The following is an 11,168-nucleotide window of genomic DNA, read 5'->3' as shown; positions in this document are numbered from 1 at the left end:
AATATTAAAATCATTTATAACCACTCACATTTATATTGGAATGAGAAGTTTTGATTTTTTAAATCTCCTTTTATTAATTTTCCTGATTCTATGCTCAGTTATTCCTTCTACAACTTTTAGGTAACTCAAAGCCAATCTTCTATTGATGATAACTTCATCTGGCCAAAACCTATCCCATGGGATGTAAAATTTACTTAAAGCCTTAAATATTCCTTAGATGAGAACCAAAAGGAAGAAACCCAACCATCCCTTACTCCTTGATGACATGGAAATATTCCTCTTCATTTAGACTATTTGTGAACTTTTAAAATGTAATTTCATCTATAACCCAGCTTAGTTAACCTATAGAATTTGTTCAATGATATTTGTTTCCTTTGAGTATGAATGAGATCATGATTGTTTAAGTTTGTTTCACTTTTGTAGCGTTGAAGGAAATATGGGATTCTTGACCCATCTTCTCTTCAACATTTATGGCCCAAAAGGGATATACAAGATTGAAACATGTAAAATAAGTATTTCTCTGCTACTCTGATGTAATTTTACTTCTAAGAGGACTTGCTAGAATCCTAATGATGATTCAGAGGTCTGAACTTATGCTTGAACATAATAATAAATCCTGTGTTTTTACTTCTATAATTTTTGCATTGTGGTAAATAAATATTGGCACCATGAAAACTTAGAAAGGAGATATTTTATATAACAATGTTTTGGAAAAAATATTAGGGAAAATGCACTCTGTGCTCGTTATAGTGTATTATTAGATGGATGTCCCTTTGAATTTGGGAAAAATCTAGATGGGGAAGAATAGGGCCAGAAGGGAACTAATAGATTATTTAGGTCATCTTCCTCATTAATGCAGAGATGTACATAAATAAATTGCACATTCACTATAGATGGAGAATAAACTGGGTCTAGAATTTTGGAAATTTGCCATGATCCCAAGGCGCTGACTACTAGAAAGCATTCTCTCTCTCTCTCTCTCTCTCTCTCTCTCTCTCTCTGTTTCTCTGTCTCTCTCTCTCTCTCTCTCTCTCTCTCTCTCTCTCTCTCTCTCTCCCCACAAATATCTCAGTGAAGCGATATACCTGAAAATTACTGAAAATCATGATCTGAAGAATAAAATGATAGGTCACTCTAAGAGCAATAGAAAGGTATGTGGTGGATGTTTTATTTAAGATAATTCTTCAATTGATTTGTGATCTTATCAATGCTTCTGATGCTGTATGGTGTTCAGGGAGGGCTAGCACCTCTGGCATGAGGACTTGCTGAGTCCTTTCAGGGCTGCGTATCTACCTTTGGTGTCCACCTTCACCTGATTCTCATCTGTGGTTCCAAGAAGCTATAGCAAGTTAATTGGCCACATCTAGGTAAAACCATCTCACCAAACAGGCTAAATCAGGGTTAGGGTAACCTACAGCCTTCAAACCCATGGATAAGTTAGGAGGATGTCTATACCAAGCGTGTGAAGACTTCTCCCAGCAGAATGGGTGGGTGGGAACATCCAGGAAGATGGGGAAGCCAGTGCTGTGGAGTGCTTAGAGCTTGGTCAGACATTGAAAATACCGAGGACATCCATTGCATCCTGGGTCATCACCAGTTGCCACTGGACTTTGATGATTCTGAAAAAGACAGGCTGATGATTTTGTTCAACTCTTCCTCACTTGAATCCAATTCATGCACAAGTTATCACCCCACCATGGTCCTTTTTGAAACTGAAGTACCAACAAGGACAACCACATCCATATCTTCTCATACTGGGTGACTTTTAGTCCCTCACAAATTCTCTATCAGTTCTCCACTGTTCTGTTCTAGGTACCTTGCTCTAGATCTCATCACATTTCAGTGGAGCACTGGGCTGTCAGTCTGTTAACCTGCACACTGTGACAGTCCCATTTCTGTCTGCAATTGTATGGTGCTTTGATTTCTTTTATACTTCTTCTTGTGCACAAATCTGGATTGACGATGTGCTTTCAAGATCTTGTGAGATCTTGGTTGTGCCATCTAAAAATGTGAGCTATACCTTCCAGTTTGCTGTAATCTGCTCTTTAGGTATGTATGGCATCAACAAAATTCATTGATAAAAACGTTAAATAGGACAGAATCCTTTAGTTGTTAAACATCACTTTGCTAGAGACCTCCTTCCAAGTTGACATCAACTTTTCAATAACTACTATCTGGACCCGGGATTTTCACAAATTTCAATCTACCCGAATCTCCCAGTTTAAGTGGACCAGTCAATTAACTCAAATTTATTAAAGACAAAGCACAGCACTGTGGCAAGCATTTAAAATGAATTGCTCAAAGTCATATAGGCAAAGCCTGTCAGAGGCAAGGTTTGGACGTAGGTTATCTGACTCTAGAGTCAAAATTCTTTGCGAATCAACATACATCCTTCTGATTGAGTGGCCATTCTGACTAATTTGGAGGTGAGTGAGAATTTGCTTAAATCGACCATCACTGTAGCTTTGCTTAATGTCTTTTTCATACTGTTGTTCTTTCAGAGATTTCTTTTTGTTAAAGACTATAGGAGATGGAGCACAAAATCTTAACCGTTTCTGTGTGTATGTGTGTGCGTGTGTACGTGTGTGTGTGCGTGTGTGTGTGTGTGCATGTGTGTGTGTGAGATGGACTTCTACAGTAAAATTCCTGAAACCCAAGCACTCCTAATAATATAGAAAATAATTCAAGGAGATTTTCAATTTCAGTAAGAAATTAGTAAAAATAAAGATATAATTTGTTTCCCATTTGAGTTTGTGAGCCCATTGAAATACATTCATGAATCCTTTGCATTCTTATGGACATCAGGTTGAAAATCTTTATTCCATAGTCCATTATTTAGTTCTATATCTAAGCCTAAACCAGACAGGCCTCAATTAGGTCCAAAACAGGAGGTATTATTTCCCAGTATTCTTTCAATTTTCTAATTATGTTATTCTTTCCAGTTAATACAAGGTGTTCAACCCCCAAATTGTCAAAAATCCCCCACCCCATGTCCAGAAACAGACAACTAAATGAAAGAAAAATACAAAGGTGAGAACAATTTTTTCAATAATTTAATTAAAATTTAAAAAGTGAACTTTTAGGACAACTGATTATTGTTAATAATAAAAGTGTTTTGTTTATCCTTGCCAAGAGACAATGATAGAGAGGATATGGACTCACTTAAGGGATCTGAGGCTTCAAAATGAAGTATTGGAATTGGTATTACTGAGAGGATAGGGACAATGAGGGAAGGAGGAAAAGAAATGTGGATTTGGAAAGAGTTAAGAGGGTTGTCTAGAAAATTTCTGGCTTTGAAAAGAGAAATTAGAGTGGAGGCTAGGTGGCACAGTGAGTAAGAGCTCAGAGGACCTGAGTTCACTTCTGGCTTCAGACACTCAACACCCACACAAAAAACCTAGCCTTGTAACCTTGGGCAAGTTACTTAACCCCAATTGCCCAAAACGCAAAAAAAAAGGAAAAAAGAAAAGAGAGATTAGAACCATCAATCAATTAATCAATAAGCATTAATTATTCAACTAAACACCTATTCTGTTCCAGGTACTATGCTAGGCACTGGAACTAAAAACTGGGGAGAATTAAACAATCCCATCTTTACAAGGAGTTTATATTTTAATGAGGGAAGCAGTAAGTGTTTATGTGTGTATATATATATATATACACACACATTTACTAAATATAAAAAATATATGAACAAATATGACATGTTGATACAAGAGAGCTTGTGAGGTACGATATACATTTAGGAGCATCAAGAAAGACATGTTATACCTCTAAGAATCAACTGATCTACAGTAGATAATAGGGTCTACCTATCAGACCTACTCAATCAATTTTAGGTATAGTCTGGCCTCACTGCTAAACTTGAGGAACTAAAGTATTAGTCCTAGAGACCTGCTAAAAGTAATCATTTGCATTATGTTCTTAACAATGAGAGTCAGATTGGTTTCATGGACTGAGAGCTCTTCTCAAACCAAGAAGGCCTGGGTTCAAGTTAGATATCTGAAACATACTGGTGGTGTGATTTGGGGTATATAGGGTCCCCAGGTAACTGTCTGCTCTTTGTGAGGAGAGAATCTGGCAACCTGCCTTGGGAGGAGGAGTTTCCTCTTCTGAGAGTTCCCTATAGTAAAGAAATTCCAGGTCCATCCCATAACCCTAAGGTGTTAAGTGCTTCCCATTCCAGGTGTATCTGCATAATAAAAGAATCCTACAGAAAGAGAGCCAGTTTTGAAATTTTGTTCTCTGCCACAATTCAATACAGGAGATCTTTGGGGGTGGGTGCACCTCACCATCATACTTTGCGGTTGAAAGCCCAGTATGTAAGGATATAACTCCACCTAGGAGTACAATGGAACACAGGTCACCAATAGAGTTTAGCCTCAATACTGGACCATATGTTATACTAACCATGAATAGGAGCTACTGCAAAAGAAACACAGTTGAGAGAATGAAGGAATGACAATTTGTTGAAGCTAACATGACTAATGTGAAAACATTTGATGTGATTGTATATGTATAGTCTGTATCAAATGGGGAGGGGGAAGGGAAGGGAGGGAAAAAAAAGAAACTGGAACTCAAAATCATATAAAAGTGAATGTTGAAACTATCTTTACATGCAATTGGAAAAAAAATAAAATACTATTAAGTGGAAAAAAATTGTTGAAGAAAATGACCCGATTGGACCTTCATCCTCTACCTTTTAGAACCATTGGCAACATTTCACAGCAGTTAAAAGTTGTCTTTGGGCTGGCAGTTTTTTCATCCTTCAGCCTCAGTCCCACCCTCCCTTAACTTCAGGGACTCAGTGGTCTCCTGTGTTTTCTTCATCTTTAATCTCTCAACTACCTCCATTCTGCCTGTTAAACCCTGCTTTTAAATCATTCGTTACCAATATTTGATAACAGTTTAATGTGTCATAAGTCTCAGAACTATATGTATTTTAACAGGGATCAAGGTCTTAAGCTCAAATGAAACTGATAGCTACCAGTCAGCAGATGGTGGAGGATTTATTTGGGCATGTTGAAATAGTCATTCAACAAAAATCTGTTGTGTGTACAACTCTTTCAGCAAATCCGTCCATCCATCCATCCCTCCATTCCTCCATTCACCCATTCACAAATTCTTTAGTCCTTAGATGCAATTTATTTTGGGAGAGTAACTGTAAAACAGCTATCTTGCATTTAACTCTTTGAGTACATTATCCTTGAGGTTTACATAGCATTGAGCAATCCATAGGTAAGATTAATGGATTGAAAATTATCTGTCATGAAGGAAATAATTCATTTTTATAATTCAATGTATTTAATATCACCTGTACCCAAGAGAGAACCTAAGTACTTTTGACACACCTTTTAATCATCACTCTTTCTTCAGGATTTGGGTTCAGGAGTATAAACAAGCAGCAATTGGCAGTAGAGGGAAATATACCCTAAATCATATAATTAGGGACAAGGTAGGTGTGTGTGAAGGGGTGGGGCATGCTCTACCCAGATGCATGAGCTCTGGGGCCAGCAGGTTCTTTATTTCTGATGTATTGCCCCCTGACCATTGGGGTAGAACAATGTAAATAAATGGGAACTTCCCAGTCTATGACGCAGAATCCTAGACCAAAAACTAAAAGCTAATTCAAGGACTATCTATTGCAATCCCTTTTGTAGAAACTGAGGTTCATGGAAGTGAAGTCACCTGTCCAAGTCCCACAGGTAATAAATTATTGGAGGTAGAATTACCACCCAAATCCCCTGACTCAAGTACTTCCCACTGTGTCAAATTAATTCTAACTAGGAAGTGAGGGGGAAATAATAGGTTGACTAAGCCTGAAGCAGAGATGTACATTCTAAGGGCAGATGCCCCTGGGGAATGGTGATCAGAGCAGAAGAGAAAGACACAGTTTGCCTCTCATGATCACTCTTAGGGTTGATATGACTCAGCTCTCACTCAGGTTCGATTGGGCAGGTTTTAGCGATGATGGATTCAGGAGATTCAGATGACTATATTTTTGAGAACTAGTCCAGAGAATAAGAAGTGTTCTCTGTAACCTAAACCCTGACTGTGAGAGTGAATTAGGTGAAAGTTCACCCTCTGGTAGGGAGTCTGCTAAAGAGTAAGACTATCTTAGGAAATGGCAGAGTGATTAGGCTCACAAAACATGGTGGTTAGAGCTCCGATCTTATAACCCCAGTATCAGATAGAACTCAAGTCACTGAGTTGTCTACCCTTAGATTCTGGCCTGGCTAGGTGGAACCCCGATTTTCTCTTTTTTTCCTTGCCTAGTGTCTTATCTATTAATGTCCATATGGAATGAGTGAATGGATGAATGAATGAATTAAAACATTCTTACTAAGATCTTGTCTAGGTACTGGGAATATAATTTCAGAAACAGTCACACCTCAAGATACTTACATTGTAATACAGAAAAACAGTATTATTTAGTTTAGTTTAGCCATAATTAGTTATGTTCAGGGAAGGTAGTTTTGGGTTGGGAGGTCATAGAAATGTTAAATGAAGACAGAAGGATTGGTTGTAAAGCTACTTTTCCTAGATGCATCAGTATAATGTTTCAAGAGTAAGAGGTGAAACATGGGGTAGAGGGTGTAATGGTAATTTTAAGATCCCTTTTTGTATTGGCAAGTAAGCAGGTACTTAACACTTAGTAACTAATCAAACCTCTGTGAAAGAAACAGAAGGTGTGAACCCCTGTTCCTGACAAAACAGGAAGGGGTTGACTGAAACAGGAAGCTAATGTTGTATGTATATAAGAAAAGCCCCAGAGAGGCACAGTCAGAATTTCTTGGGACCAGCATCTGGTGGCACAGCAGCTACAGAAGACAGAATGGAGAACTGAGCCAGAATTTCTTGAGAACTTGTGGTGGCAGAGCATCTTCTGGAGAGGAGCCCAGGAGGCTGAAGAGGAGCCCAGGACACCCCCCTCCCCAGGTTGGATAAGGTGATTCTGATTTTTTTTTAACAGGCTGCAGAAGCCTGAGGAAGCATGACCCAGATACAGGAACTTTGTCTTTTTGTGGCCTGGTTGAGCCTTGAATTCCAGGAAGCAGAAATTGTGAAGGATTTGAGATGGACTTCACCCTGTGAACTTCAGTGCATAGCAGGACCTACCCAGAGAGCTGGACAAGGAACTAGAAGCTGTCTGCCATTGAACCCAGGTGACAGTCTGGTGAATCCAGGTAGAATCTGGGACCATGGAAGGGGATCCAGGGAATCTGACAACTGGCCCCAAGTCAAGATGAAGAAAAAACCTCTCCTTGGGTATTAAATGCTGTGATGATAACATGGTTTACTAGTGACCTAGGGGTAGAGGGTTTGTGTATTTTCTAATGATTGTACTTAGTGATTAATGATACTTAGTAACTGATTGTTGAATATGTGACTGATTGAGTTAATTTAGAGTGCCCCAGGAGTGGAAGACTTTGACTGTTGTACTTTGCGATGATTGTTCTTTGTTCTAAATATTGTGACCACTTTGGTGAAAACTATGGGGCCATTTAAATGATAAGCTGTTGTGAATACTATATTGTGATTTTATGTGGTAAGGTGTAACACTGTGAATGCTGTACCTTGATTCTCTATGAATGTTTTGCTTTGATTTGTTATGGAATAGAGTGTTTACTATACTGTGTAATCACTACCTTAAAAGCTGTTGACAGTAGCATTCTTGTGGAAAGCTGCCTGTGCATGGCATTACAGAGGGGTAAAATGTGTGCACAGCATCAAGTCAGATAGCAAAATGTTGAGAGGGGATGGACATAAAGCATGGTTTGTAATCATATTTACTTGTCAGGACAGCTTATGGCCTGGAGGTCTTTTCTAGAGGGTGTTCATTCAATTATGGATTTGGTAAACAACAGGGAAGATGGTGACATGTGTAGGGTGGATGAATGAGTGGGGAGTATTCTTACTGCCTTCTAAGACTCGAGAGACATCTTTTGAGAGAATCAGTCCAACCAGCTGTCACCACATTATAGCTATGATTACCCCACTCCACCAACTTCTTATGAAGTACATCTCTTCTGTAGAGACAAATCAACTCATTAAAAGAGAGACACAGGCCTTGAGAAGCATACACACAAACAACTATCAAAAAGGAGTTTTTGTTCGCCAGTAGTACAGATTTTATTTCCCAAAGAGGAGGCCAGTTGCACCACTGAATTAATTACTGAAGTCTAAATGATATTACCATCTGAAAGAGCTTACCTCCTTCTGTTGAGTTCCAACATATTGGCTGGGATTCAGGATCTACACCAGGCTGGACTTGTAGGACGCATATAATACCCTTAGAATTTGGGCCGAGATGAGTGGGAACCAGCCTTTAAGACATGGCTCAGACATTGTAATTATATGATTTTGCCTTTGCACTTGGCTTACATACCTATAACCTTCCAACATTTAATTAAAGAAGTGTTGGCAAATACTTTTAACCAAAATCTGTTGACTACTTATATGACATTATGTCTCCTTCCCCTTTTCAAAGAAAAGTAAATCTTGCTGATTCATTGAGTATTCATATACTACATCATGATTTTCTCTGTAAGGTTGAGAAGTGGTTTCCACCAGAGTCAAGGGACCATAATGAGATTTATACTAGCGCCAAAGAGGTTAAGAATAGACCCAACATATATAGATCAATACTACAGGTCTTCCTTATGTAAGAAGCTGAGGCCTGTAGGATTTCATAGGAATTGTGATTTTTTTAGCCACAGTTATCTTGAGGTAGTCTATGATGATCATTTGCCAACAAGAGGGATGGTATACAGGTGAGAGTTTGAGCAAGAGGGGCTTTTCCAGCACTGAAGTGATTGAATCCTAATAAAGCTGCCCCCAGCCCCAATATTCTAACTTCATTATAAGCCTGGCCACACTTAACAGCAGGCCCACTGTATCTACCTAACCCCCCGCCACTATCCTAACTTCTTTGTATATGCCTAAGTGCTCACTGGAACAACAGGTGTGTCCCTGAACTCTTAATTCCCACAGAAACAGTAGGTGTGTCCATGTCATGGGAACCTAGGTACTGCCTCTACCTGGTCACTGCCCCCAGACTGATTCCCACAGAAACAGGTGTGTTCTTGTAGTTAATCACAATCACATTATCCATCTAGTCCAAGACAGGACCACAATACCTAACTATCTTTCTTAACCAGACAGGACCACAATAGCTAGGCAGTTGGAGGGCAGAATGACCAGGATGTTTAACCACTGAACCATAGATGGGACCCTTCCTCCATTACCTAATCCCTTAAGAAACTCCTCCTGCTTTTTTAATATTAATGATATTCCTCTATTCTATGTAAATTTCTGTTATGTAATTACATCTTTACCCTATAAAAATCCATCTTGCTTTTTCTAAAGTTGCTGGTTCCTCTTGGAACTTTAGCCCACTTTGTGAGAGGTGGCAATCTCAATAATTGCCTATACTTGGATTAGTGGTACTCTGACTCTGAATTCTTTGAGATAGTTCTACCATAACACATCATGAAACCGCAACAGTTTTTGGGTGGGCAGAGCCTCCACCTCAACAATTTTTGGTGTCCCTGTGTTTAAACCTCAACAGAAGGATTTTTTTTTTTTACCACAAACTAACAGGAAGATCTAAACTCTGGCTGGTCATTCTTAAGGAAAAAAATAAAACAGATGCCCCAGGGGTTGCTTCTGCCAGCACTATTCTGACTAAAAAAATTATCAAAAAAGAAAGCTGGGTCAGGCTTTGGGGCTGTCAAATTAATCTCACCAAGTTACTCAGTAGACAGTAATTTCACTAGCTTGGCTAAAGAGCTATTCTCTATCAAGGTTACAGAAGAGACCTTTTAGGCACCCTCTATAAAGAGTGGGGTGGCCCATCATGTTCTTAACAAAGCACAAGAATCTAGTATGTCGGAGTGAGGGACGGTCTTGACCAGCTGTGTGCTCCTCCGCTCATCCCTGCCATGGCTCAGCTGATCTGCCACGCTATTGAGAAGGCTCCGGTTCTGCTAAATGCTGCTGCAACTTATTCAAAGCCTCAATTGGTCACATTTTTGCAATATGCTAAGGTTGAGCTGCTTCCTTCAAGTCCTACTGAGATCCTCAGAGCCATTGAGAGCCTGAAAAAAATAATCTCATCAGCTCAAACTGGTAGCTTCAGAAATCTCACAGTTAAGGAAGCTCTGCTAAATAGTTTGGTGGCCACTGAGGTATGCATGTGGTTTTACGTTGGCGAGATCATAGGCAAAGGTGGCATTGTTGGTTATGATGTTTGAAGACCAACTCTTAGCATCTTTGTGTTTGATTTATCCTTTGTGTGTTCGTGGAATATAATATACCTAGACCTCTGAATAAAACAAGGAAATAATGTGGAAAAAAAAAGAATCTAGTATGTCTGAGGTGGGTAGGTGGCACAGTAAATAGAGCACCAGCCCTGGAGTTAGGAGGACCTGAGTTCAAATATGGCCTCAGACACTTAACACAAAAACTAGCCATGTGACCTTGGGCAAGTCACTTAACCTCAATTGCCCTCCAAAAAGTAAACAAAAAAAGAATCTGGTATGTTTCAAGTAGGGCTCAATAGTCACAAGATTTTTTTTGCCTGATGAGCATTTATGTTATGTTATTGGTTTGGGTTGATGATCTGTGAAACCAGTTGGTCTGGAAACTTCCTTTGTTACAGTTCAACAAATAACCTGTAATTTATAGTTTTAGTTGCCTAAGGGCTGTGAGGGTCTAAATTTCTTGTGCAGGGGGACAGTCATTACAAATTACAAATCTTAGAGGCAGGAGGTGAAATCAAATCATACTGATTCCAAATGAACTGACCTTTTATTGACTAGGCCTGGATGTCTCATGTTTATTATTACTTTCATGTTTGTTCCTTTGAATCACTTTTTTGCTTATGTTGAAAAGAATACTCTTGCATTTCTTTATCTATTCATTGATGTATTTATTCATTAATTTACTTATTCATCCAATTATTTATTTTTTCCATTTATATAATTATTAATTTATTTATAATTGTCATTTGGCTGGAAGTGTGCTTTCATTGATGTGGGAATCTCCAGTGACAGAAATTTTCCAAATGCAGATGGACATCCATGATCCAATTTAAGTATTAGAATGGTGCCTGAGTAGGAGGGAAAAGGGACATTAGGAGGTGAGTATTTGTAAAGTCAACCATA

The 11,168-nt window shown here is 38.9% G+C and overlaps 1 pseudogene; it reads left to right on the top strand.

Moving 5' to 3' along the window:
• The first annotated feature begins 9,944 nt into the window (after positions 1-9,944).
• Positions 9,945-10,256, top strand: LOC138170874 (ATP synthase subunit g, mitochondrial pseudogene; annotated as a pseudogene).
• The last annotated feature ends 912 nt before the right edge of the window (positions 10,257-11,168 follow it).

This window comes from Petaurus breviceps, unplaced genomic scaffold (assembly GCF_028583685.1).
Source record: "Petaurus breviceps papuanus isolate PSGF00001 unplaced genomic scaffold, PetGlider_PUasm1.0 126, whole genome shotgun sequence".
Lineage (NCBI taxonomy): Eukaryota > Metazoa > Chordata > Mammalia > Diprotodontia > Petauridae > Petaurus > Petaurus breviceps.
This window is presented reverse-complemented; position numbering and strand designations above follow the sequence as displayed.